The 27572-nt window shown below is 40.8% G+C and overlaps 1 pseudogene; it reads right to left on the reverse strand.

The window, feature by feature from the left end:
- Window positions 1–4674: 4674 nt before the first annotated feature.
- Window positions 4675–5700, reverse strand: LOC139015517 (glyceraldehyde-3-phosphate dehydrogenase-like; annotated as a pseudogene).
- Window positions 5701–27572: the final 21872 nt, after the last annotated feature.

The following is a 27572-nucleotide window of genomic DNA, read 5'->3' on the forward strand; positions in this document are numbered from 1 at the left end:
TATTTTTTGATTCTTTGTTGTTTAAAGTATTACATATGTCTCCTTTTTCCCCAATTGACCTCTCCCCGCCACTCCCATCCCCCCACTGTCTGTGTCCATTGGTTATGCTTATATGCATGCATACAAGTCCTTTGGTTGATCTCTTTACTTGCCCCCCCCACCCCACACACACATGCACACACCCTCCCCTACCTTCCCTCTGAAGTTTGACGGTCTGTTCAATGATTTTTTTGTCTCTGGATCTATTTTTGATCAATTTATGTTGTTCATTATATTCCACAAATAAGTGAGATCATGTGATATTTATCTTTCTCCAACTGGCTTATTTAACGCTTAGCATAATGCTCTCCATGTCCATCCATGCTGTTGCGAATGGTAAGAGTTCCTTCCTTTTTACAGCAGCAGAGTACCCCATAGTGTAGATGTACCACTGTCTTTTAATCCACTCATCTGCTGATGGACACTTAGGCTGTTTCCAAATCTTAGCTATGGTAAATTGTGCTGCTATGAACACAGGGGTGCATATATCCTTTCTGATTGGTGTTTCTGATTTCTTGGGATATATTCCTACAAGTGGGATTACTGGGTCAAGTGGAAGCTCCATTTTTAAATTTTTGAGGAAACTTCATACTGTTCTCCACAGTGGTTGCACCAATCTGCATTCCCACCAGCAGTGCATGAGGGTTTCTTTTTCTCTACATCCGCACCAGCACTTGTTGTTTGTTGATTTGTTGATGATAGCCATTCTGACAGGTGTGAGATAATACCTCATTGTCGTTTTGATTTGCATCTCTTGGGTGATTAGTGACTTTGAGCATGTTTTCATATGTCTCTTGGCCTTCTGTATGTCCCTTTTTGAAAAGTATCTATTTAAATCCTTTCCCCTTCTTCTTGAAAAATAGTTCTATTGTTTAGAATAGCCATTCTTTTCATTTTCTTTCTTTTTTCTCCCTTCTTTCCTTTCTATTTCTTTTTTAATTTAAATTCTTTATTGTTGAACGTATTACATAGGTCTCCTTTTTTACCCCATTGTCCTCTCCCTGGCCGCTCCTCCCCCCCCACCCCAGCACATGCCCTCACTCCCTACTGTCTGTGTCTATTGGTTATACTTATGTGCATGCATACAAGTCCTTTGGTTGATCTCTTATCCTCCCCCCTCCTCTGAGGTTTGATGGTCTGTTATATGTTTCTATGTCTCTGGATTTATTTTTGTTCATCAGCTTTTGTTGTTCATTATATCCCACAAATGAGTGAGATCATGTGATACTTATTCTTCTCTGACTGGCTTATTAAATCTTTTTGAAACAACCACAGGCTTATAAAAAAGTTGGAAGTACAGCCAAACACTGTTCTTTTTCTGAGGAAGTTTCTGACCTAATGCCCTATCACCTGTGAATAATAGTATCTATTTCCTATAAGCAAGCATACTTCCCTCCATAACCATAATCCATCAACATTGGAAAGTTCACATTGATACATTGCTACCATCTGATCCTCAAACTGCATTCAAGTTTTTCCAGATGCTCCTATAATATATTTTATAGCAAAATATTCCATTTATAGCAGAATCTCCCCCTGCATTTAGTTTTCACATTTCTATCGTGTCCTTCACTGAATCTGTCTATACTTTCATGGCCTTGGCTCTTTTGAAGATTACAAACCATTCTTTTGTAGAATGTTCCTTGATTTGAGTCAGTTTGATGTTTCTTCATAATTAAAAAAACAACAACAGGTGATTGATTTTTGGCAAAAATAAGAAATAAGTGATGCTACATTCTTTTAATGTTGATTTTGGTTACTTAACTGAGGTGTTGTTTGTCGAGTTCTCCACTGTAAAGTACTCTTTCCTCTTTATGCAGAGGTACTTTGAAATTTTGTAACTCTTTTGTTTTTTCATCAAAATTTTAATTTATTCATTTATACTTATATGGTTTCATGATTTGGCCAATGGGTAGACATGTATTACTATCATTATTTTACTTTTATGCATAAATTGTCTCATCCGTGGGAGACTGTTCAAACTAGTTCTTGAGTTCTTCTAACAAGTCCCCGTCATTCTTTCAGCACTTCCTTGCTTTCTGGCAGAACTAGGCATTCCAGATGCAGCTCATGTTTTCCCTGTCCCAGAGCTGGAACCCACAGTTTCTCCAAGGAGGCCTGGTATCTTTGGAGTAAGCAATGATTTTAGCAGCCAAGATCTAGGTGTTAGTTATGCTTATGACTATTGGGATTTCCCTGCTCCTAGGCTCCACAGTGAATAGAACAGGGATCCACATACACACACACACACACACACACACACAAATATAGATATAAATGTGTGTGCATGTATATCTTTATGGATATGTATACATATATATATAATATGCATATTTACATATAGATGTGTGTATATGTACACACATATACAAATATATGTATAAACACAATATATGTAAATATAGAGGCAAATATGTGTATGTGTGCATATGTATGTGTATGTGTACATACACATTTACATCTATATTTATATCTGTAACTATCAATATATGTTGAAATCAATAGGTTCATACTCATGCCTTTAACTCCAATACAACCCTATAGGGCTCACCTTACATTTATTCCTTTCTATTATTTGTCCCTCTTATGACAGTGAGAAACCTAACTCTTATCATTTTTTCCCCCAAACCTCATTCGAGGATATGTTTTCATTGATTTTAGAAAGAGAGGAAGGGAGAGAGAAAGAGAGAGAAGCATCAATGTGAGAGAGAGACATTGATTGATTGCCTCTTGTAGGCACCCTGACCAGAGATCAAACCTGCACCTTTTTTGGTGTGTGGGACGATGCTCCAACCAACTGAGCCACTCGGCCAGGGCTCATTATCCTTAATATGTTTACTTATTTGCTCAATCCCCCAGTATGAAATCAACCTCCCATTTTGGTAGTACCCCCACCCCTATGTGGTAGCTTCCTCTCTCAGCGTTGGCTCTGACTCCTCCATCCAGTGCACACACTCCTAGAAATGGCCTGGGCTCTGCCTCTCCAGGCTTGGCTCTCCCACCCCATGGATGCCCTTCTCACACTGTTTGGGCTCTAACACCTTAGGCTGGGTGGTCTTTCCATCCCTGGCTCAGGGCCACAGTGGCTCCTTTGGCTGGGGGTGGCTAACCTTATGGCCTGTGTTAAGTTCCAATTGTCTGTAGTGATTATTGATTTGATACTCTTTATTGGCAGCCATTACTTCCATGTGTCTCTTTCTTACTTCCCTATTGATGTTTCTTTCACTTCCCACATAAACTGCTTACTTCCCTCTTGGTGTTTCTTTAATTTCCCACATAACCCGCTACTCTCAGCCTCTGTTCTGGGGAAACTCCAACTCAGACACCCTTTGTCCCTCCAGACCTAGAGGAAACAGTGGTTTTCCACCCGTGCTTCATCTTCTCTTGTTTGTTCCTTGATTTCATCTGTATCTTTGGAAACCTTCCCTTCATTACCCTCTTAACCTTTAGGTTATTACTTATTTCTGTAGAGACTCTGACTGAATCACACCCAGACACGGCCTGTTCCTCTGCTCCATTCCCCTTCTGAGACCCAGAGTCCTTCTAGGATCTGACCTCCTTCTTTAGGGGAATCAGCTTGAATTCAAAATGAGTGGAAATCCCCACCTTCTTATAGCTTTTTCTTTGTTAAATTTACATTCTTCATATGAGTTACATGGAAAGAAATGACTTTCAAACAGAAATAAGTTTTAACAGAAAACATATCTTTTCCCAGTCTTTTGAGAACATGCTAAAATGGGGATAGGTTTAATTTGCAAAGCATAGCAAAACTTCATTAAAACACACACACACACACACACACACACACACACACACACACACACACACCCTTTCCTCATTATCATTGCCTCCTACATGCCTGGAGACAGCTCTTTAACATCTCCTTCCTCCTTTCCTTCTCCTAAAGCAGCATGTCAAACTCAAAGGCTAACCTGGGCCAAATAAACAAGGTTTAAGTTTATGTGGGCCGCAAAAAAACAAAAGCTTCAATGTTCATAGGAAGGTAGGTTTATTTCGATAGAGACATGCTGAATACAAAGGGCTGAAATAAATACAAAGGGCGTTAACATAAAATAACAGAACATTTTAATAAAAATTAATATATTTTCTTGAACATTAACTTACCAGATACTGAATAACTGCACAAATTAATAAGCGTAATGCAAATAAACCTATTTTTCTTGTTCTTCAAAAGCAAAATATTTCCTGCTTCACACACCAAACAAGTCAGTACAAGACTAATGACAAGTGGCAATTGGCTGCTAAAATATTCGCTGCTAGTATTAGTGGAGAGAAATGGTGCGCCTGCATGTAAGGTGCATAAGGGAAATGAATGCAACACGATTATAGTAACCAGTCATTAGTGAACGTTGTAGTTTGTTATTAATAATTATGTATAACAGGATATTGTAAATATTAGGTTATAAATTTTTTTTTTGCCTGGGTACAGTGAACTTTATTGATGGTGCATGACAAAGTAGGGCTCCCTACACCCCTCCCCTTCTTCAGGGGGTCTGGGATGGAAACAGTGGTCAGGAGATCCTCAGTGTCGGGGGGACATCGATCTGGGGCAATGACTCCCCAGCAGCTGAGGGCCTCTCTTCCTCTTGCTGGGACTGGTGGTCCAGGGGACTCTTACTCCTTGGAGGCCTTGTGGACCATAAGGTCCACCACCCTGTTGCTGTAGCCAAATTCATTGTCAGACCAGGAAATGAGTTTGACAGAGTGGTCATTGAGGGCAATGGCAGCGCCAGCATCAAAGGTGGAGGAGTGGTGTCACTGTTAAAGTCACAGGAGACAACCTGGTCCTCAGTACAGCCCAGGATGCCCTTGAGGGGGCCCTCTGATGCCTGCTTCACTACCTTCTCGATATCATCGTATTTGGCAGTTTTCTCCAGGCGGCAGGGTGGATCTACAACCGACACATTGCGGGTGGGGACATGGAAGGCCATGCCAGTGAGCTTCCCATTCAGCTCAGGGATGACCTTGCCCACAGCCTTGGCAGTGCCAGCAGAAGCAGGGTTGATGTTCTGGGCAGCCCCTTGGCCATCACGCCACAGCTTCCCAGAGGGGCCATCCACGGTCTTCTGGGTGGCGGTGATGGCATGGAAATGTGGTCATGAGTCCCTCCATGATGCCAAAGTTGTTATGGATGACCTTGACCGGGGGGGGGGGGGGGGGGGAGGAGGAAGGGGCTAAGCAGTTGGTGGTGCAGGAGGCATTGCTGAAAATCTTGAGGGACTTGTCATACTTGTCATGGTTCACACGCTTCACAAACATGGGGGCATCCGCAGAAGGGGCAGAGATGATGACTTTCTTGGTTTCATCCTTCAAGTGAGCCCCAGCCTTCTCCATGGTAGTGAAGACACCAGAGGACTCCACAACATACTCAGCACCAGCATCACCCCATTTGATATTGGCGGGATCTCACTCCTGGAAGATGGAGATGGACTTTCCATTGATGACAAGCTTCCCGTTCTCAGCCTTGACTGTGCCTTTGAACTTGCCATGAGTAGAATCCTACTGGAACATGTAGACCATGTAGGTGAGGTCAATGAAGGGGTCATTGAGGGTGACAATATCCACTTTGCCAGAGTTAAAAGCAGCCCTGGTGACTAGGCACCCAATGCAGCCAAATCTGTTCACTCCAACCTTCACCATCGTGTCTCAGGGTTGTGGCTGCTGGCACTGCACAGGAGGAGTGGCTGTTTGACGAGCAGGAGGAGCAGAGAGTCAAGTTAAGAAATTTTTATTAAAATGTTCTTTACATACTCTTATATTGGCTGGGCTGCAAAGATATTCGTTGTGAGCCGCATGTGGCCCGCGGGATGCGAGTCTGACATGCTTGTCCTAAAGCCTAGTCTAAGCAGCCTGCACATCTCTTCTATCTCATCCCTGTATTTTCCCATTCCAAGAATCTGATGAAATAGCTTTTTCTTTTTCCTAATTCATATTGCCCCTGCATTCATTTTCTATAGCTGCTGTAATGAATGACCAGGAACTTGGTGGTTTAAAACAACATAACTTGATTCTTACAGTCCTGGAGGTCACCAGTCTGAAATCATTTTCTATGGGCTAATCCCAAGGTGTTGGTGGGTCTGGTCCTTCTGGAGGCTCCAGAGGAGAATCCATTTTCTTGTTTTTCAAAGCTTCTGGTGACTTCCATCATTTTTTTGTCTTGTCATCACTACAATCTCTGTAGTCGCACTGCTCTCTCCACTTCTGTCATTGAATCTGCCTCTGCTTTGTCTTATAAGGGCACTTATAAGGGCATTTAGGGCTCATATTGATAATCCAGGATGATCCTCCATAACTTTTAATATCCTTAATCATACCTGCAAGCATCTGTAGAGTCCTTTTGGCATATGAGGTAATTCACAGGTTCCAGGTTTAGGACTTGGATGAACCCTTTCATGGACCATTATTTAGCCTATCACAGTCCCCTAACCACCATGGTTTGTGGTTGGGGCATTCCCTATGAATCTTTCCTTCCACTTCCAACCTAGGTTCTTATACTTAGGATTCCCCGCCCACTGCTCTAATTCTTTCTTTCTGAAAGTCCACACCTTAGATTCTTTCTCTGGCCAATGGGAAATGCTCTAAGTCATGCTTAGGTTTAGATGTCAGCCCACTCAATGGCTGACACTCATTACTCTTAGCAGAGTAAATGCTAAGGTGGTGAGAGAACAGGTCAGCATGAACTTCAGTTCTGTGCACAATGGTGACCTCAACTTTGTCAATTCTAGTTTCCTTTACGTGATGTTTATGGAAAGGAGCTGTAGACCCCATTGGTTGTTTGCTAGTTGGTCCATTATAATAAACACATTGCTGAAGAACAGTCTATACTTGGAAGTCAGTACAATTTGAACCCATGTTAAGAAAAGACTGAATTGCCTCACTAAGCCACAAGCGTGTCCTGTTTTTTGTGCCACTGTGTCCCGGTCACTGTGAAATAAAATTGTCTTCTTGCTTTACCTGGCAGGACCTGCCAGAATCCTAAAAGAAGCTGACATTAGTGTTTAATGGCTGTTCACTTTATTAATGTGGAAAGTGAACTAGACTTAATTAAATTGTTTTGGGTCAGAGTTTTTCCTTTAATGGAAATCAGGGTGGGGATCTTCTATTTCCCTCCCTCCCATGGAATATATTAAATGCTGTGGAGTCTGACTTTATTTCCTAGCAACAGTCAAGAAAAATGGCTATTTCTGGGAAGCATTCCTCTTTTAACATAAAGAAACCCAAGTGAATTAACATAAAAAATATGGGAACCATCAACTGCCTTCCAGTTGAAGCTTACTAGATCCAGCCTAACATTTCTCCAACAGACCTTTGAGAGTAAATTCTGTTGGTATGTGATGAACAAAGGAGTGATTTAAAATGATCAAAATGCCTACATACCCTTCTCTTCACTGATTAAACCCCCACTCATTCACCCTAAAGGAATATTTATGTTGAATTTTTGTATTTCAGAAAAATGTTGCAGAAATTCAACTGTCCAGATTTTCAAATGTCTAGAATAATTTATTTCAAGTGAGTGAAAGCAAGGTCTAAGCCAGTATCAAATATTATCACAAAGAAAGGTGTTTATAAAGCTCAGAACAGCCACAGAATCTCCATAGGCTCTCTTCCAACCACAGAGTCTCCAAAGATCCACAGTCTAACTTTATAGATGGTCTGAAGAAGTAAAATGACTTCCTATGATTATAATCCTAGTATCAGAAGCAGACCAAAAATGTATCAAAAATGCCTCTTATATTTGACACCATTGCTTTTCTCATTTCCCACTTGCTTTATTTTACTCAATCCAACTTCAAATACCCTATATCCTCCCCATAAACATTCATTCTCCCCTCATATCATCCATCTTCCTCCTACACAAAGAAGACTGAAGAGGATAAAGAAGGCTGGGCAGCAAGTGAAGGAGAACCTTCTATGGAAGGAGGTTTGTCAATTCATTTTCCTTTTCATTCTTCTCCTTCTTCATCAAGACTCATCCCTACCTCCAAACCCCCTGCTTGTCCTCCAGGGTTCTCTCAACACTCCACTCTGCCCCTGACTCCTGAGACAATGCTACAACCCCCTTCGTCATCTAAGTTTTGACCACACAGAAGAAGCTATGGCTAAAACGGTTTTTGGCTGAAAGGGTCAGTGGAAATGAGGGCTAGATATCTGAGTTCTGGGACTCAGGCCATATCCTTTTACTTCCCACTAAATTTTCTGTTTATTTGCAGCTCTACTATTCATCATTGCTAAAACCTGAGAGTAAGGTAATTACTTCCTCATTACTCCAGCAAGAAAATAACTTGACAGCAATAACCTTTGCCTTTAAGGTTTCTTCTGGTAAGCATTTTATGTAAGAGACGTAGTTACTGTCAATCACTAAAGTTTCAGAAACTTACACCAAACTTATCAGAATCCGTATTTTACTGTGACACCACAACTCCAGCTGGTGTCATCCACTTACCTAACCACCAGTCAAAATATGGTCCAGTTTTAGGTTCTGGGTCTGCCATTGGTTTGGATATATGAAACAAATAAACACATTGAAAAATCTGTTTAGCATCACTATTTATCAGGACAATAGAAATTAAAACCACAACAATATGGTACTACCCACTCACTGGTATGGACAAAATTAAAGCGTGGCCAGATAGGGAGCAACTGAAACTCTCATTCATTGCTAGTGTGAATGCAAAATGGTAACACCACTTTAGAAAATAGTTTGGCAATTTATTGTAAATTTAGCATACCCTTACCATATGACCTACCAATTCATAGTGGGAATCATCCCAAAATAAATGAAAATACAGATTATCATAAAAACCTGTAAACAAATGTTCATAGCTTTATCTACAATAATAATGTTAATAAATGTTCACAGCATTACCTATAATAATAAAAGTGTAATATGCTAATTAGACCAGACATCATTCCGGATGACCTTCTGGATGAAGCTGTGGAGGCAGGGGTCAACCCCTTTGCACAAATTTTGTGCATTGGGCCTCTAGTTCATAATAACTAAAAAACGAGAACATCCAAAATGTCCCTTAACTGCTGATACTCAAGTCCAAAAATCATAGTACTCCTATTTGTGATAAGTAAGAAAATGATCCATTTAAGCATTAGGTTTAATATATAGAATTTAAAATGAGTCTTTGGGGAAAAATTTATAGGGCAAAAGAGAAAAATGAACCCCCAGAGATAGGTCCTATGATTGAAAAAAAAAGAAGCAAAATGAAATTTTACTAAAAGCCTTTGATATCCAAACTCTGAGGGAAGACAATATGCTTTGTGAATACAGGGTAAAAAAAAAATCAGCTTTTACAAGATCCTTAGGAGGAAAATATTCTTAAACATGGCAGGAGCTTCAGTTTAGAGATCTATTGAGAGTGAGACTCCAGCAGAAAAAAAATGTAGTAAGTAAGGTAACATCATTTCTAGAAAACAGGTTTGACAAGCCCAAGCAATTCTATTTCAAGAAATAGGAGTAGCAGCCTTTACGTCATAGGACTGAAGATGTTTGCTCTGAAATCGGTGTGATAATGATGGTCTAAATAGATACCACACTAGGTATGGCACCTGGGCACCAGAAATACAAGACTTGAAGGGGAAATGCAAATATCTTGTGACTGGTGCTGTAACCGCTGTAAATTTCTACACTTTCTAAGAAGGCTACGGCGTCTCCTACACCTCTCTCTGACGGAAAAGATAGTATGCACTTGGATTTTCCCTCAGATGTGACATTAACCTCTTAGGAGAAATTAATCTCTCTTGAGAAATTTCTCCCAATTGGGTTTAATTTTATAGTCATGAACTTTAGATAATTGACGTAAACTGACTGACATCTTGGCAAGACTGACATTGAGATCTTCTTCTCTCTGACTATTCTTTCCTCAGGGCCATGATTCACTGCTATGGTTCTTTGGCCACATTAATGTGGGTCCAGACTAAGTATTATGCTCAAGAAATAGTTTCACCTGAGAAACTTTCAAGGGGCTGGGTTTTGTTTTGCTTTAAATTTTGCGACCATAGTACTGCCTGTCATGATAATCTAGGTGTGTCTTTGGATTCTTGAAATGTTAGGGAATACAAGAAATTACACTTAGTTAAGTGATAAAAATTCCAGTCAGCAGTGGTTGAAAGAACCCAGATTCTACCAGATATTTGAGACTAAGTCCTTTGGCTGAGCCTAGGTAGAATAAGAACTTGGGGAGGAAGAATTAAAGGTCTTAATTCTTTTGCACATTAAATTGTTAGAACTTGAACTTGCAAGAAAATGTAATCTTTGGACTTCACAATTTCTTCTGGGAACTTCACAATGGGAGGGAGTTTATGTGCAAATTTTGGGCATACTTACGTTGTTGGAAATTTATTAGTGGAATATATTAGTGTTGCCATTGAATTGTAACGCCTAACCTCTGGAGAGCTATATTGGGCAGGGTAGTTGGGTGTAATTTGGGTTAGGAAATAGAAAAGGGAGCAAAATCTCAGCCATGGATGAGGTGTAGCTTTGGAGTTAATCTAATGAATGTACTGTCTGGGAGCACTTTTAGGCTTTCACAGGAGGATACCAATGGAGCAGTAGGTGGTATTTAGGGATGGTCTTCTAGAGAATTTATAATTGAGATTTTATAGATCAGATGTCATTATTCTTCCCAAGTTTTAGAGAGTCTAGTAGCTTCAGAGAAAGAGGAAAAGTTTGAAAAGTATATTTTGGCCAATGTAATAAGGAATAGATTCTAGAAACCATGTTTTCTATCTTGACTTAAGCTTTTTTTTAAAAAAATATATTTGTATTGATTTCAGAGAGGAAGGGAGAGGGAGAAAGAGATAGAAACATCAATAATGAGAGAGAATCATTGATTAGCTGCCTCCTGCTTGCCTCCTACTGGGGGATCAAGCCCTTGACCGGAATCGAACCTGGGACCCTTTGGTCTGTAGTCTGATACTCTATCCACTGAGCCAAACTGGTTAGGGCAGACTTAAGCTTTTTCAAGAAAGGCAGATCTTCTTGGGGTGGCAGGTGCCGGAAGTCGGTCTATCCTTGCTGCTTGACACAGTCGCTGCAGGAAAGAAACATCTGCACAGCATATGTTTCAATGGACCTGGCATATATAGCATACTGTTCTTAATATGTTTGCTCCCTTTAGCGCCATGTGTTTTAACCAAGGTCACCTCTCTGAGAAAGGTTGTTTCCCCAGGTGGGGATCTTTCCCTGAGGTTAGGGAGGGGATACAACCCCTTAATTAAGTGCCAGGCGGGTAGTTAAGCTACATAATCTTTACTCCCTGGAATGGAGATAAGAAACGCCCTAACCTTTGTAATAGAAATTGACAGGATTAAAATCGGCTGGTATAAATACGGATGTAACAAGACAATAAACATCAGAACCTCATCAGTTCCTAACCAGAGCTCCGACCAGAACTTTGGCTGGAGATCCTGGCTATAGGTCCTGACTAGGCTGCTGATCAACTGAAGGCTGTCTTCATGTCATTCCTTCTTCGCCGACTCCGTCCACACCTTTGGGGACCCCTGGACCCACTGGGATTGGACCCCAGCAGGCAGGGGTTCCACAAACAGGCTCACATGACAAGGTACAGGACAGTCACAGATGCTATCTACTATCTTAATCTTTTAATTCAGGTTCCCAGAAGCCCTATTCCTCTGATGGGGCAGCTCTGTGGTGGAAGATGAGTCCCTGATGTCTGCTTGACTCTGGGGTCATGTGTTTACTTGGGTTGAGATGACTTTCTTTGATTCTGAGCACTCTCATATATTTTTTCCTCAATTCTCCTAGGTTTCTCATCCCACCTCCTTCACCCTCTGCAGCTCGTAGGGCTAGCAAGGGGAGCTTGTAGCCACAGAGAGCTTTCCTCACTTCTTTGTGGAAAATAGATTACTAGGAATTTGGGAACACAAAACAAATACAATAGCTTTTCTTCCATGTAATCCTAGAGGTATCCAAGAGCAATACGTAAATGAACTTTGATGTGCTCATACATGATATGACCTCGAAAAGAAGTGTCATCTATTCTCCTGTCTTCTATTTAATTCTTAAAGTATTCAGAGATGGATATTTCCTATATAGTTTATTTTCAGTAATTTTCACTAGAATGTGCTTATTTATTCAAATTTAACCCAATTTCTTCATTGGTTAATTAAAATAACTCACACTATTAATGAGTGCCTGTTAGGATAAGCCCACCAACCCTCTCATGATACCATTAACAAACCTCTTCTCTACATTTTCTTCTTTAGGCCAAATGGAACTGATTTTTTCCCCCTTCATCTGATTTCCGAAAGATGGTTTCAATTTCTCTCTTTTGAATGTATTATTGGTAAAGCAGGGGTGGGACATTAAGTCAAGTTCCGCCCATAAAAGATCCTTAACTCAAATTACCAGTCACTGAGAGTTTTGAAACTTTTGATGCTGAGGCTTATTTGAAGTCTTTTGGGTTTTCCCCTCCTTTTATTATCTTCATTATCAACAGCAAACTCTGGTGCCTGAAGGCACTGAACATTAAAATTTCAAGCACCCCACCCAACTCAAACTCTGCCTGCTAAGCACCTTGAACCACAGCTGGCTATGAGGGTTGGGGGTGCAACTAAGGGCCATTTACTAAGAATCGTAGCAGAACACAATGGGCAGAGAGATAATGTGACTGAGTTCTGGTGCCAATAATCTAGAAGCTCTGCCACCTCAACAAAGAACAAAACAAAAGCTCTTGCTAAGCATTTTTTTTTTTTCATGGTATAATTTGCTTTTCTAAAGAAGTGGTACTTACTGTTGCTGTAGATTGAATTAACATGAATCTTTACTGAAGACAAAACTGAATTTTAAAAAAGACACTTTAAAAAATAGGTTAGGACATGCTTTTTAAAATTATATGCTTGAAAAAAAAGTTTATAATGTGCTTCTACACCTTTCACTAATCATCTGTCTAAAATTAGTCAATTTTTTATTCTTATAACTAACATGAGCTTTTTGGCTTTCACACCTCACACCTCTTCATTTTCCCACTGTTATCGCTAGCTTTGCATTTTTCAGTTTTTTAAAAAAATATTATCACCTTCACTGTTGCCAGCTTCGTTGTACTCAGGGAGAGGGAGCTTGGAGTGTGCTACAGGTGAGGCTGGACTTGCAGTGTGCTTGCAAGTGAGGCCTCTGTGTAATTGCATCACAATTATACCCAATCCCATTTCGTTTTAACCTTCACACATAATTTTTCCTATTGTCTGTGCACCTATCATCACACATTCAAATCATTTCAATGACAGTCAGATATATTTTAGGTCTCATTTCCCTCATTTACAAAATAGTTTCCGATGTCTCTTCTACCTTTACAATTTTACTATTCTAGCATTTAAAAATTTTTAGCTCCATCCCCAGCTCTTGAATTTTAGCATTTCTTAAAATCTTTCCTGGTGATAATTTTAAAGATGATCAGAGTCTGCATTGTTTTAGTTCACTGCTGAGCACTTGTACTTCAGGTCTTTTTTTCCTCAGTTGGTTAAGAGAACAATCCTTGTATGCAAAAGCACAATAATTACATTCACAAGATGAATTTATATTTAAAACTTTCTTCAGTAAAGTCTGGTACTTAAAGCTGCACAGTCAGGGATTTAACAATTTACTTCTCTAATTTCTGGGAAACTCTTAAATCTCCCAAAGTCACTGTGAAAACCACTCTACTCACAAGATATTTTCCACCTCCATCTTTTACTGTTTGACAACTTGCTTAGGAAGGCAGTCGTCTGTTTAAATTTTTACTTCAATTTGGGAGTCCCCATTTTTACATTTTTATTTGTATATTGTGCCTCTTTCTCCCCTTGATATTTGGATGGAGGGAAGGGGATTACCTCCATGAAAATGGGTAGAAAAGAATGACTTTGCAAACTAAAAGAAGCAGTTTTATTGGTGGCAATCCAACATGGGGGATATGTTTGAATTAGCAACTACCTCATTCCTAGTTTTTAGAATACAAATATATGTGATACAAGCTTCTTTCATGAGATGTTCAAGGGGGAAATAACATTAAAAATGTTATAAATGAAGTTGAATTGCTTCTTGGACTTAAATAGCAATTATAAGTGAACAATTTTAAAATCAGAAACATTTGAGTGTAATTTCTTACAAAACATGGGTAGAGATTTTTAGAAAGAGTATTTCAAAGTAATTATTGTCTTTTGTGACCAACTGTCAGTCTTTTAAGAATTTATAGTGATTTTAAATTAAGCTACATTGGAAAAAACCCCACAAAGCAATATAGTCTTCAAACTCTTAGCCCAAAAGTAAAAGAGGATTTTAATTGCTGAGTATGTCACATCTAAGGGAGGTCAGGGCTGGGACTGGAGAAGGAGATGAGAGCTGCTGAGTGGTGTAACTGCACAGGTTGGCATGTGCACAGTTACAGAGTGAGGTGAGGTACTAACCAGGATTGGACAGGTGGATCCATAGGTTGTGTCCTAGGACATGAGTAAGTTAGGAATGCCAGGCAGATGAAGAAATCAAATGGGATCCAGAAGGAATGCCTATTCCTCAAAGAACTAACAACCAGGGTAGGAAAATGTAGCTAAAGGGGTTGCTTCTGAAAGCTCTAGAGTCTGGACACACAGGTAGCAGGAAATGGGTTAAAGCTGATGTAAACATAAATGTAGCAAATAATATGAAGATGTGTTCACATGAAGGCCCTTACTAAATCTGAGGACAAGGAAGGCACTCACCCCGCTGTGCTCCTGACTTGGCACTTTAAAGTTTCTCTGCCCAACTTCTGACTTAACAATGTTTATTTAGTAGCTACTATATAAAGGGCACAGGAAATGCAAAAACATAGACTCAAGAAGAGCTTGCTTCTCTTGAGCATTCACAGCTATTGACTCATCACTCTTCCTGTGTTCCTCATCTTCTTACTATTCCTTCCTATGTGATGCTATCTTTTCTCTCTCTCACTGGCCTCTTTTTCCATTTCTTTTCTTCCAAGTTTTTTTTCTTGATATTCAACATATTTCTAAAGATTAATATATTTTCCCTAAAAAGGATGACCATATTTCCAAGTACTTGCATTTTTCTCTCTGAACTCTGTCACTTCATATGTTATATATAAATTACTCAGTACTAAGGTGGGGTATAACAATCAGTATGATATCTATGGAAACACTCATTTACTTATTTATTCAATAATCATTTATTGAGTGCTTAATGAGTGCTAAACATTATTTGAGACGCTGGAGGTACAGACATGATTAAGATGAATGTTTTGTCCTCAAGAACTAACAGTCTAGGGGAAGAGTAAGACACATAAATACATAAGGGCCTCAGAGGCTTTGGTGAATGACTGTGAAGGGCTAGCAAACTCATAGAAACTTTTTAGAAGCACGTCATGGTCTACTCTAACATCACTCCTGTCTTCATCTTATTTTTCTAACATTTGCCAAATTTTAAAATAAATTTTATTTTGCTATCTCAGTATGTATCTCTTCTTGTTTTGTCATGGTATGTGTTAGAAATAAATATGATAAGTAGAACTCTATACTCAGGGAAGGTACATTTTGAGGTGGGCTTTGAAAGATGGAGTTCAGGTAGTGAGGATAAAAAGAGGCAGAATGTACAGTATGTGTAAAAGCATAGGGAGATGAAAATCTTGGGGTGTTTAGATAATGGTGATAGGTTTTTTTTGTTTTTGTTTTTGTTTTTGTGGGAAAATGGAGTACCTGAAAAGAAGTGGCAAGCAACTACTGGAAGGAAAATAAGTTCTGTCATCCTAAGGAGATTAGACCTTACCCTGTGTACAGTTTAAAAAGTTATAGCCAATGCCAAACAACTTTGAAATAATTTTTTTGTTGTTTTTAATCCTCACCCGAGGCTATTTTTTTCCATTGATTTTTAGAGAGAGTGGAAGGGAGGGAGGAAGGGGGAGAAAAGGGATCTGGAGAAAAGGAAACCCTTGTATACTGTTGGTGGGATTATAAATTGGTGTATCCACTATGGAAAACAGTATGGAGGTTCCTAAAAAATAAAACTACCATATGATGTAGCAATTCTACTTCTGGGTATTTATCAGAAGGAAATAAAATTACTGTTTTGAAAAGATATATGCATCCCCATGTTAATTGCAGCCAAGGTATGGAAACGTGTTCATTGATGGATAAGTGGATAAAGATGTTATATATATATATATATATATATATATATATATATATATATATAATATGCTAATTAGACCAGACAGCCAAACGACCTTCCAGACATCCTCTGGACGAAGCTGTGGTGGCGGGGCCGAGGCAGAGGTGGTTGGGTTGATCAGGCAGGCAGGTGTGCAGTTAGGGGTTATCAGGCATGCAGGCAGAGGGATTAGGGGTGATCAGGCAGGCTGGCAAGTGGTTAGCAGTGATCAGGCAGGCAGGCAGAGTGGTTAGGGGCAATGAGGAAGGCAGGTGAGTCGTTAGGGGTGATCAGGCAGGCAGGCAGAGGGGTTAGGGGTGATGAGGCAGGCAGGCAGAGTGGTTAGGGGCAATGAAGCAGGCATGTAGAGTGGTTAGGGGTGATTAGGCAGGCAGGCAGGCAGGCCAGTGGTCAGGAGCCAGTGGTCCCGTATTATGAGAGGGATGTCTGACTGCCAGTTTAGCAGGATTGGGCCTAAACCGGCAGTTGGACATCCCCGAGGGGTCCCAGATTGTGAGAAGGTGCAGGCCGGGCTGAGGGACCCCCCCCCACCTCTGTGCATGAATTTCGTGCAGTGAGCCATTAAAGAAAAGGAACTCTTGCTTCCTCCTTTTATTTCTGCAGAACTGAGTGCAGGGCACTTAACTATAAGGTCAAATCAAAGGCCTGTGGACTTCCCTCTGGTTCCAAGGACTGCTGAGAAATTACCAGAAGGGACTGACATTTGAGGTGTCATTTTACAGAAGGTGAGCTGAAGCCCAGTAATGAGGTTGGTCGTCCTTACACACCCAGCTATTGAGCAACAGGGCCAATGTCAAAGTCCCTATCTCCTGTCTTCACATTGAAACGTGCTCTCAGTTGCCTCAAAGCTGCTTTCATGGACCTGTGCTCTCTCTGCCTGGGGAAGGAGGAGGGGGGTCTCACTTTGGATTTAGGGCTATTTAAGGGCACTTAGTCCTGGTTCTTTGAAATGGTACTTGCGGGTCATCTGCTGGGGTCTTCCATTCTGTTGGGTTCAGCATTTACTAGCATTCTTTTCCGGACAAACTATTCTTTGCAATCAATGGTTCATCTGAACTTCTCAGATGGCCTGAAGCCCTCCCCTGAATAATCCTTTTTCTAACTCCCTCAGCTACCCAGGGTGAGAACTTAGAAGACCCTAGGAAAGCCTCATGCCACTTTTGCAAACACTTGCCTCTCCCAGAGCCTAACTTCAAAGGAAGGTTCTGGGAGAGTGAAGTGGGAAAAGATCTCACATAACCTCCACCTTTCCACCCCCAATATGTCCCCATGACCCTTCTACAGGCCAAGCTCAGGTCCAAATAGAGGTCCAACAATCCTTTGGACTCATATGAGTGTGGCGTGAAGGTCACCAACTGGGTTAGCAACCTAACTTACCACTTCCTTTCACCAACCACTTCCTCTTTAAAAAAAATTCTGGGCTGGCTCTGACAGTAAATAGAGGTGTGAATTTTACTCTCTTTGGACTTTAGTTTTCTTCAGGTAGGGCAGAGTGAGAGTACTCTATATGACATTTAAGTTTTTCCAGGTCTACCAATTTATGAGTAAATATTAAGCTTTCTTTTCCAAGCTGGTTTCCTCTTCTGACTAGACTGTTATTTCCAGGAAGGCAGAGACTGCTGTATTCATCTTTGGATCTCAATGACTTGGCATGGGATCCAACAGAGTGCAGAATTAATATTATTGAACAAATGGCTAAATATCTTTCTCCCAAACCCATCCCATATGCCACCACTTAGAAGAAGCTCCCACAGCTGTGCATCTTAACACGAGAATTCTCGTGATCTGTCCACAATGTGTTAAGACATCAAATGCCTACTGCATACATTTACACTCCGTGCTCATCTTAAGCTGGCTCTAAACTACATTGGCATGAATTCTCCTCTTAACCTGTCACTCATGGTCTCCTGAACACGTGAACATTCCTATTTCCATATGTTGCTTATTGTTGTTTCTCTTACCTAAAATGCTCCTTTCTCAGTATATTTCATCTGTCAAGACCCAGGTTATTATTTCTCCATCAGACTGAAATCTTTCCAGTTACACTTTAGCCCACAGTCTTCTGTCTCTCACTCATCTGACAAGTAATGGCATCACATACTTTATTAGGATACTACTAATGCTGTTGCCTTGTCACATGGTTATGTCTTATCATACCAAGTATCTTATAAGCTCCTTAAGGGTTGGTAATGTGTCTTAAGTACCTTTGTATTCCTTATTGTCTAATGACAAAAACAATAATAGCCAACATTAGTTGATTACTTATGTATGCGAGCCACTACACCAAACCCTTTATATTCACTATCTTTCTTATTAACCACTTTATGTAATGGATGCTATTACTATCTTCATTTGCGATGGGGGAGCTTGAAGCTTAGGAATGCTACGTAGTTTTCATTAGGTCACCTATAAAGTGATAGGTTATTGTTCAGTTTTTAAATAGTCTCCCTCAAAAGTAATTAATTGTCAAGGGAAGTGTCTTGATTTTTTCCCCTCCATGTTGCTGGAGTAAAGGTGTTGTGATGGTGAATCATTTTGGGAGTGGGCTCTGGAAAACCCTTGAGGACTGCCAATGAGGGGTAAAAGATTGTAAGATGAGGAAAATATGTTTCAGAAAAATTAGACCCATATCTGGGAAACTGCAAATGTAAAAAGTAGCAAAATGTAAAAATATCCCTGGCCAATGACCTATGAAAAAGGAGGAAGTTTGGAACAAGCACTTCTTCAAGGTTTATGTTTCTTTCACCAGGACATTTGGGTAGCAAGGAAAGTTTTCAGTTAGATTTTGAGGAGTTGGCATGTTATTAAAATTAAGACAATATTTTGCAGTGGGAAAACTGTGATTGTATATAATATGATTTGTTTATAAGTATGGGCTGTATTTGATAGTGTAATGTGTTTAGGGCCCAAGAGGAAGTTCAAACTACATTCAGGGTTCATTCTCACCCTTGGGAACCACAGAGTAGGAACAATAAACTTTTACTTTCTATTCAAAATACTTCCTAGGGCTCTACCAGGGATTCTTCAGTTGGGATGACCATAACAGGGATTGAGATGACTATTGGCTTCAAGACTCCAATGAAGCATCTTTTGGACTGGAGGAAGCACTGTGCCCATAAAGGACACTGTCCCTTACCCTGTTTTAGAGTTGTGACCACTGGCATTCAGGTTACAATTCACCAAAGGGCAATACCCTAGGAAGCCAGGTGTCTAATCAGTCTCCTTGCTTTGGAAATGGAAGAGGCAATGGCGAACCATGGGTTTTGGTCAGCTACCTGGGAGGAACCTCTTAAAGTCTAAAAACAAAAGAGCCCTAGCCTGGAAAGGATGGGAGTTTACATTTATCAAGACCTTAGACAATGCACAAGTTCAATGTTTGTTACTTTACAAAACATGTTATCGCATTTAATGTTCACACCTCCATGAGGAAATGGTTTAAGAAGGTTGAGTAACTTATGCTACCTCTCACAGCTAAGAAGTGGTAGGGTGAAGATTCACAGCTAGATCTTTTGATTCCGATATCTATCTATCTATATATCTATCTATCTATCTATCTATCTATCTATCTATCTATCAATGATATCTTTTTTTGTTCACCAGAAAAATACTCTGTTCTCTGGGCTTTAACCTGAGCTCTGCTGCTAGCTGGCTATGTTATCTTGGCAGGCCTCTTAAAAAGAGGATGCTGACCAAGATTGCTTCTAATACTATGAGTCTCTCTCTCTCTCTCATTACATTATTCAATAAACCAATTGAAAAAAATCCAAATGTTTAGGTAGAAATGGTGCGCCCAATGCCATTCTGATCACTCTACCTAAATTGTTGTACCATAAAGGTCAGATAATGTGTAAAAACAAATAAAAAAAAAGAATGCATGGGAATCCCAAATTCTGGAGCAGTAAAACAGATAATTATCATGGTGATAAACACACGAAGACCAGTAGACTTTAAACAAACGAATTTCTCCTAATTTGGTCTGTCTTCCCACATGAGTTGAGACAGGCCTGGAGTATTTGGGTTCCTCTGCCTTTGATCGATAAATGGGTGCTATTTTACCAAGCCAACAGGCCTCAGAGCTTAAAATGAAGATAATGGAGGATTCACAATGTTATGTGTCTCCTAAAAGTGACAACAGGGGTTGTCTTCACATTGGGAGACATTGTTTGGAATTCATTATTTACAGAGGAGCTCATAGACGACAATAGGAGAGGGTATTCAGTGAATGTGCCAATAGAATTCTATCATTATTGGTGCTATTTCTAAAAGTGAGAATGTATGTGAAAAACCCTATCACAGTGTCTATCCTGTGCAGACTCCATAAAAAATGTTAGTACCTTTTCCTTTAGTGAGGATTGTGTTCTTTTACTTTTCTTTCTTTTAAAAAAATATATTTTTATTGATTTCAGGGAGGAAAGGAGAAGGAGAAGGAGAGAGGGGGGAGAGAGAGAGAGAGAGAGAGAGAGAGAGAGAGAGAGAGAGACACCAATGATGAGAGAGAAACATCATGTATCAGCTGCCTTCTGCACACACCCTACTGGGGATCGAGCCTACAACCCAGGCTTGTGCCCTGACCAGGAACGGAACCTGTGACCTTCTGGTTCATAGGTTGGTGCTCAACCACTGAGCCCCACTGGCCGGGCAGTGTTCTTTTCCTTTTCATTAGAAGAATATAACAAGTACAAACCATTTATATTAACTGACAAAGCAGGCAATTAAAAATTCACTCCACTCACCACCATTCACCTGACTAAAGTGGAGACACTATTAAAATAAATTTGAGGGCTCAATTTCCATAGATAATTTTTCTCTTCCCAAGAAGCCACATAATGCAATATACAGATGATGTGCTTTAGGTTTGTACACTTGAAACCTATAACATTTTATTAGCTCATGTCACCCCAATCCTATCTAATAAAAGAGAAACATGGTAATTAGCCATACGGCTGCTACCCTTCCCATTGGCTAATCACTGCGATATGGAAATTAACTGCCAACCAAGATGGCAGCCGGCAGCCAAGCAGCTGACACGAACAGGGAGGCTTGCTTGCTTCAGTGATGGAGGAAGCCAAGCTTCCCCACCTGCTTTGCTGGCCTCTCAGCTGCACTCTAAGCAACATTGTAACAAATATAGAAGCTAAACAAAACCCGGGGCTTCAGCCAGCAGGACCGCAACATTGTTTCAAATACAGAAGGTAAACAAAGGCCAGAAACTTGCTTTCAGCAGCGGAGGTCTCATAGCTAGAGCTGAGCCTCAGAGCTAAAGCTGGCCCAGAATTTAAAAAAAAGGAAAAAAGAACAGGTTGGGAGCTTCAGTCACTCGCCAGCCTGAAAAGGGCCCTCAGCCCCTCACCCAGGCTGGCCAGGCACCCCAGTGGGGACCCCCACCCTAAAGGGGGTGTGACCAGATGCAAACAGCCATCATCCCCTCACCCAGGCTGGCCAGGCCCCCAAGTGGGACTCCCACCCTGATCCAGGACACCCTTCAGGGCAAACCAGCCAGCCCCCACCTGGGCACCAGGCTTTTATCCTATATAGTAAAAGGGTAATATGCCTCCCAGCACCGGGATCAGTGGAGCAGCGAGGCCTCCTGGTACCGGGATCAGCGTGACAGAGGGCAGCTCCCCAACCCCCTGATCGGCCCTGCTCTGTGCGTGACAGAGGGTGGCACCGCAACTTCCCTATCGACCCTGCCTTGAGTGTGATAGGGTGCGGCGCCCCAACTCCCCAATCGGCCCTGCTCTGAGCCCGACCAGGGGCTGCACCTAGGGATTGGGCCTGCCCTCTGCCACCCAGGAGCAGGCCTAAGCCAGCAGGTCGTTATCTCCCAAGGGGTCCCAGACTGCGAGAGGGCACAGGCCGGGCTGAGGGGCCCCCGCTCCCCCCCGAGTGCACAAATTTTTGTGCACCGGGCCTCTAGTAAATATAACAAAATGAAAAGACACAGTTCTTGCCCTCAAAAAACTAAGTAATTGAAAACACATTTTACCCCCTTGTCCTGGAGTGGCCTTGGTTCAGGGTCTTTGTCTAGAACTAAAGGCAAATGGAGTTCTCATCCTGGTTATGAAGTTACAGAAATCATGTTTGTTTCATCTGGAAATGCATGTTGTTTTTCTTTAGAAGGTGTTCTGTTATAGACCACATGGTTTCTGACTTAGTCAAGTTCTAGTTTCTTAATCATTCAGAAACTCTCATTTCAATCAGATACTGTTAATTACGTGTGGAGCCGCCTCCTTTTTCCTCCGTGAAATGACAAAGAAGATACCAGCTTTGGTTGATTTCCTTGTAGATCACTGATCCTGCTGCTTAATAGAATAAATTTACAAAAGACTCCCTCTGGGAAACATGATAGTTGAGACTTTGCTTATCCAGTTCTTACATTTTTTTTTTCTAACCCAGAAACCATGTATTAAGTACCGTTAGGTGCAAGGGATCTGATTTCATCAATCTTTACATGGGAGTTCAGATAAGTTAGATAAAAACATGTGACATATTTAAATACTCAAGGAGAGAATATAAAATAAATAAACATGTGGAAATGGTAGGGTGTGGGGACTGACCACCATATCAATGCTTCTTTACTATGACTGCCAGAATTCTGATTTCAGTAACCTCAGTCATTTGAGGTCTTGGAGGTAATTTGAGAAAAAGAAAGCCAAGACTGAGCTGAGTTGCAAAAGCTTGAAAATATTATTGATTTCTGGATATTTGGCTAGACAGGGTCATGGTCAACTCCATCCTAGCTGCAAGTAGACAAAGTGAACAGAGACAAGCCCTTTTTTTCCATCTTACTATACCAGCCTTCACCCTTAACCTGGGCAGTTGGTTCTGTGAAATCTTTTATATCCTGTGATTTTTTGGCACCTTCTGTTTTTCAGCTTGACCCCTCCATCAGCTGCCCCATGTATAGCCTTAAAAGATTAAACCTATCAGATAGGGAACATGGGTCTCTTCCCCTTTCTACTCCCTGCTAACAGGTTTTGACTAGCAGCACTCTGAGATGTTTGTCTCAGAGTTCAGCAGCCAAAGGTAAACAAACCGCAGAGAAGTTGTTACATAAACAGAGCCACAGAGCCATTTCATTTTCAAGAAAGCATCCTGCGCAAAACAACCTTAAAGAGGAGAAAGCTTATCATCTCCCATTTGTAAAGCTGGTTACATAGATTGCTCTGAGTGAGAAAACTTGGATCTCTTCAACACAATTGCTTCTTCTTTGTGACTTGGGAACTTTTTCTTTCTTCCTATTCTCAATGACCTTGTCCAGGATCTTTGGGCTACTCCCAGCTAAGTGTCATAGAGGAGGCACACAGGAGGGGAGTGACTGAATCCTCAAGAGAGGGGGATATTGGTGAGAAAAAGCTTTATAGAGGTGTTCATTTTTGAACTAACTCTTGGAATATGAGCCAATATTAGTCTGAGGATTTTTTTTAAAGATATATATTTTTATTGATTTTTTTTACAGAGAAGAATGGAGAGGGATAGAGTTAGAAACATCAATGAGAGAGAAACATCAATTAGCTGCCTCCTGCATGCCTCCTACTAGGGATCAAGCTCACAACCAAGGCACATGCCCTTGACCGGAATTGAACCCAGGACCCTTCAGTCCAACGCTCCATCCACTGAGCCAAACTGGTTAGGGGCAGTCTGAAGATTTTGGAAGGATGGTCTAGTTGGAATGGATATGAAAATTGACAGGGAGTTATAAGAGATGAAGCTTTTGCAATAGACAGTGACCACATATCTCCCTCGCATGTTATACTGAAAAGTTTGAATTTTATCTTAGGAGCAATGGGAAGTCACTGATGAACTGATCTAGTAACACCCATATTTCTGGTTTGGGCATTTTTGTGAATGATATTATTACTAACAGACAGGAAAAAAAACATGAGTGGGGAGTGCATTTGGGGGATGGATAGCTCTATTTTGTGTCTGTTGCGTTTGGAGGGCCTGTGGAACTTCAGAAGGTATTCAGTAGGTAATTAGGAGCTCAGGAGAAAGATCTGGGCCAGGACTTAAGTCTGAGAGTAAACAGCCTACAGATAATTGAGAAAGTTGTGGGATAACTGCAATTTCCCATGAACGGGACGAAAGAATGAGACAAGAAGATGACAACAAACTGAAAGCCAACAAAAGAAACTAGGAAGGAATGATCAGAGTAGTGAGGGCAAGCAAGGAAGAAGCCAATGTGATAGAAGCCAATGGAGAAGAGAACTTCATGAGAGGAGTCATCAACCACTCCAGATGCTACCAAGGAATGGTCAAATCATATTGGTATTGAGTTCTGTTATTAACGACCTTGGCAAAAACCATTTCAGAGGATGGGATTTCAGAAAGGGAGAGGGAGTACAGATTGGAAGATTAGCAAGGCAAGACAATCAGTGAGAGAGAGAGAGAGAGAGAGAGAGAGAGAGAGCAAAGAGTAGACCAGAACAAAATCTCTGTTTTGGGAATCAGTGAAAGGAGTGTTGTATAACATTGCTCATGCCATGTTTTGATCTCCCTTTGCATGCAAGAAGGAGCCAGTTGGGCTGGACACACAGCTGTGGGCCAGTGTCTCAGGAGGAGCTGGTCTGAGGGGGTATGGGGAGGGCTGGCCCTTGTTCTGCGTGCATGGACCTAGGAATGATCCAAGAAACTGTTTGCAAAAATAGGGTTGCACTGGATGTTCTCTGAGGGCTCTTTCAGCTCTAAAATGTTATGATTCTGTGATTAATTTACTAAATAAATTAATAGTGCAAACAGTATTTCAAGAGGAATGTTTAAATTACTTATGAAAAAAAGCTTTTTAAGTACCCTCAAGCATCTCCAAAACATCTACTCCCATAGAAATAATTGATACACCAATTATAGTTTTTCTTACATATTCACTCAAGCAGATTTCCTAAGAAGTGTGCTTGGCCACATTCTATTTACCTAGTCCAAGTTCTTGTTTGTATTTCAAAGCCATCAAACTGCATTTCTTTAAACAACATGTTTCATCCTGGCCAGGCCCCCAGTGGGGCTGAATTATTAAAGTTTTATATTATGTGCAAGATGGGTTCTTGATGAATTGGTTCATCTCTGGAGAATTGCCCATCTTCTTCTCAATTTAGGACACAGCTGTTAGAATTGCCGAGTTCATCAAAAACAGCCATATATAACTCAGACAACTCAGACACATTTCCTCTCAACTGGCATGGTCTTTGAGGACAAACCACAGTCTAAAATGTTTGTGTAACAGGAAAATGCGGTGTCTAGATGATCAAACAAGATGGAAAATAATATATTTTTACAAAATTTGCATATATTATTAAAAACCACCTGATGATACACCTACAAAATGAGGACACAGCATTTAAGAGAGACAGCCTCATAAAAATGCAGACAGATTAAATGTGCATGTGACCAACAGACCAAGCATTAACAACAATGAACTGGATTTTTTTTTTCTTCAAGTTTGGGAGTTCATCAGCAATGCTCCCTACCATTGCAAAAGCAGGTGAACCCTCTGCTATTAATCTTATGTTTTGGTTATTTTATATTGGGATGAAATGTGTGAGATACTTAACCACTCTGATACTTAGTTTCCTCAGCTATATGAGGCTATAGGGCAGGGTCCTGGAAGAAATCAGATGGCTCATACAGACTGGGTAATTCAAGGAGCACCTAATCTAAAGCTATTTACAGAAATGTGGGCAGAATTCAGGAAAGGCAGCAAGTGATGGGGCAATTTCCAGAGATAGCAGGAGCAAGGGTAAGCTCTATGTAGAAGTTATCTGACATGATCTGTGCACTTAGGAGAGTGATGCAGTCAACCTGTTGTGACCTGAGTGGGAGAGAGCTGGAGACTTCACTGCCCACCCACCCTTCAGATCTCTTGTTGCCTCCAATGGGCCAAACCTAACTAGAAGTGAGAGATCAAGGGAGCTAGCCGAGGCACTCTATATGGACTCACCTCCCAGGGCAGAGAAGGGAGAAAACGGATTTGAGGGTCATAGATGACATCTACTATCATGGATAGTATAGGTACCATGGTTGTTGTGAAAATTAGGGGAAAATGGAGAATAAGTGTTTAGCTCAGAATCTGACTCCTATTAACTATTTAGCTTAATAAATATTAGCAGCTACCATCATTTTTATTAAGAAAGGAATTCAATGGTCTGACTTTCAAAGAGGTAGTATGGCCCTAGCTAGTTTGGCTCAGTGGATAGAGTAGACTGAAGGGTCCTGGGTTCCATTCCACTCAAAGGCACATGCCTGGGTTGCAGGCTCGATCCCCAGTTGGGGGGCATGCATGAAGCAGCCAATCAATGATTCTCTCTCATCATTGATGTTTCTATCTCTCGCTCCCTCTCCCTTCCTCTCTGAAATCAATTATATATATAATTATATATATATAATTATATATATATATATATATATATATATATATATATATGTTAAAAAGAGGTAGTATATTAGTTCCCTACAAAGTGAGAGCCTAAAACAAAAGTTTTTGTGCAGATAATTTATTTTGGAAGTGGTTCCTAAGAGCATGAGTGATGAATTGAGGAAAGAGGGAAGGAGGGAAAGCCAATTCAAAGATGCATTATTAACTTGACCATCATTGTGGCTGCTGGGGCGTGATTCAGCTAGGACTTTCTGAAGACTTAGAATTTATTCCAGACTAGTCCGCTTAAGACAGTAGGGCTGGTAGGAGAACACTAGCTTAATCAACCATTGTTAAGAGTTGCCCTGCAGGGTGCTAAATTTCTTGTACTTCTAAGCTGCACATGCATGTGTCCAGGCAGCTTCTCCCAGGTATCCCATGATACATCAGCATTAGGGCTGAAAGCTAGAGATATGTGAGCAGCTAAGGTAATGTTATACCAACTGCTTGCTGCCACAGTGGCTAAAGAGTGGTCCAGAAGAACACAAGATGGGGCATAAAGGATGGCTAATAAAGTCCCCAGGATAATAGTAAAGGCAGAATGACTATGTATTGGGATGGATAAATGTGGTTTGTTGTGCAATGTTACAGTGAGATTCCAGTATTTCTAATTTTGCCCTAGTCCACTATTTCCTCTGAGAAAACATTAGGTCTGTGACATGCAGTTACAAATAAAAGATGAAAAGTATTTGAAACAGCCCCAAACGCAAAGTTCTTTTTGAACACCCACTCATGGTTTGCTGTGTAGTCTGGTGGAGAGGGCCAACATTAACATTAAACACAAGATAATACATAAGTAATTACATTTTCTTGAGTGTTCTGATGTTATATACCTGCAAGTCTGCAAGTCAGGGGAGGTTTCCTTGAGAAACTGTACTTAAATTCAGCCTTGAATAAGTAGGAGCGATGCAAATAAATAAAGGGAACAACATTCCAGATGGAGGG

This window comes from Myotis yumanensis, unplaced genomic scaffold (genome assembly GCF_028538775.1).
Source record: "Myotis yumanensis isolate MYYU_CA2020_CCGP unplaced genomic scaffold, mMyoYum1.0.hap1 SCAF_8, whole genome shotgun sequence".
Classification (NCBI taxonomy): domain Eukaryota; kingdom Metazoa; phylum Chordata; class Mammalia; order Chiroptera; family Vespertilionidae; genus Myotis; species Myotis yumanensis.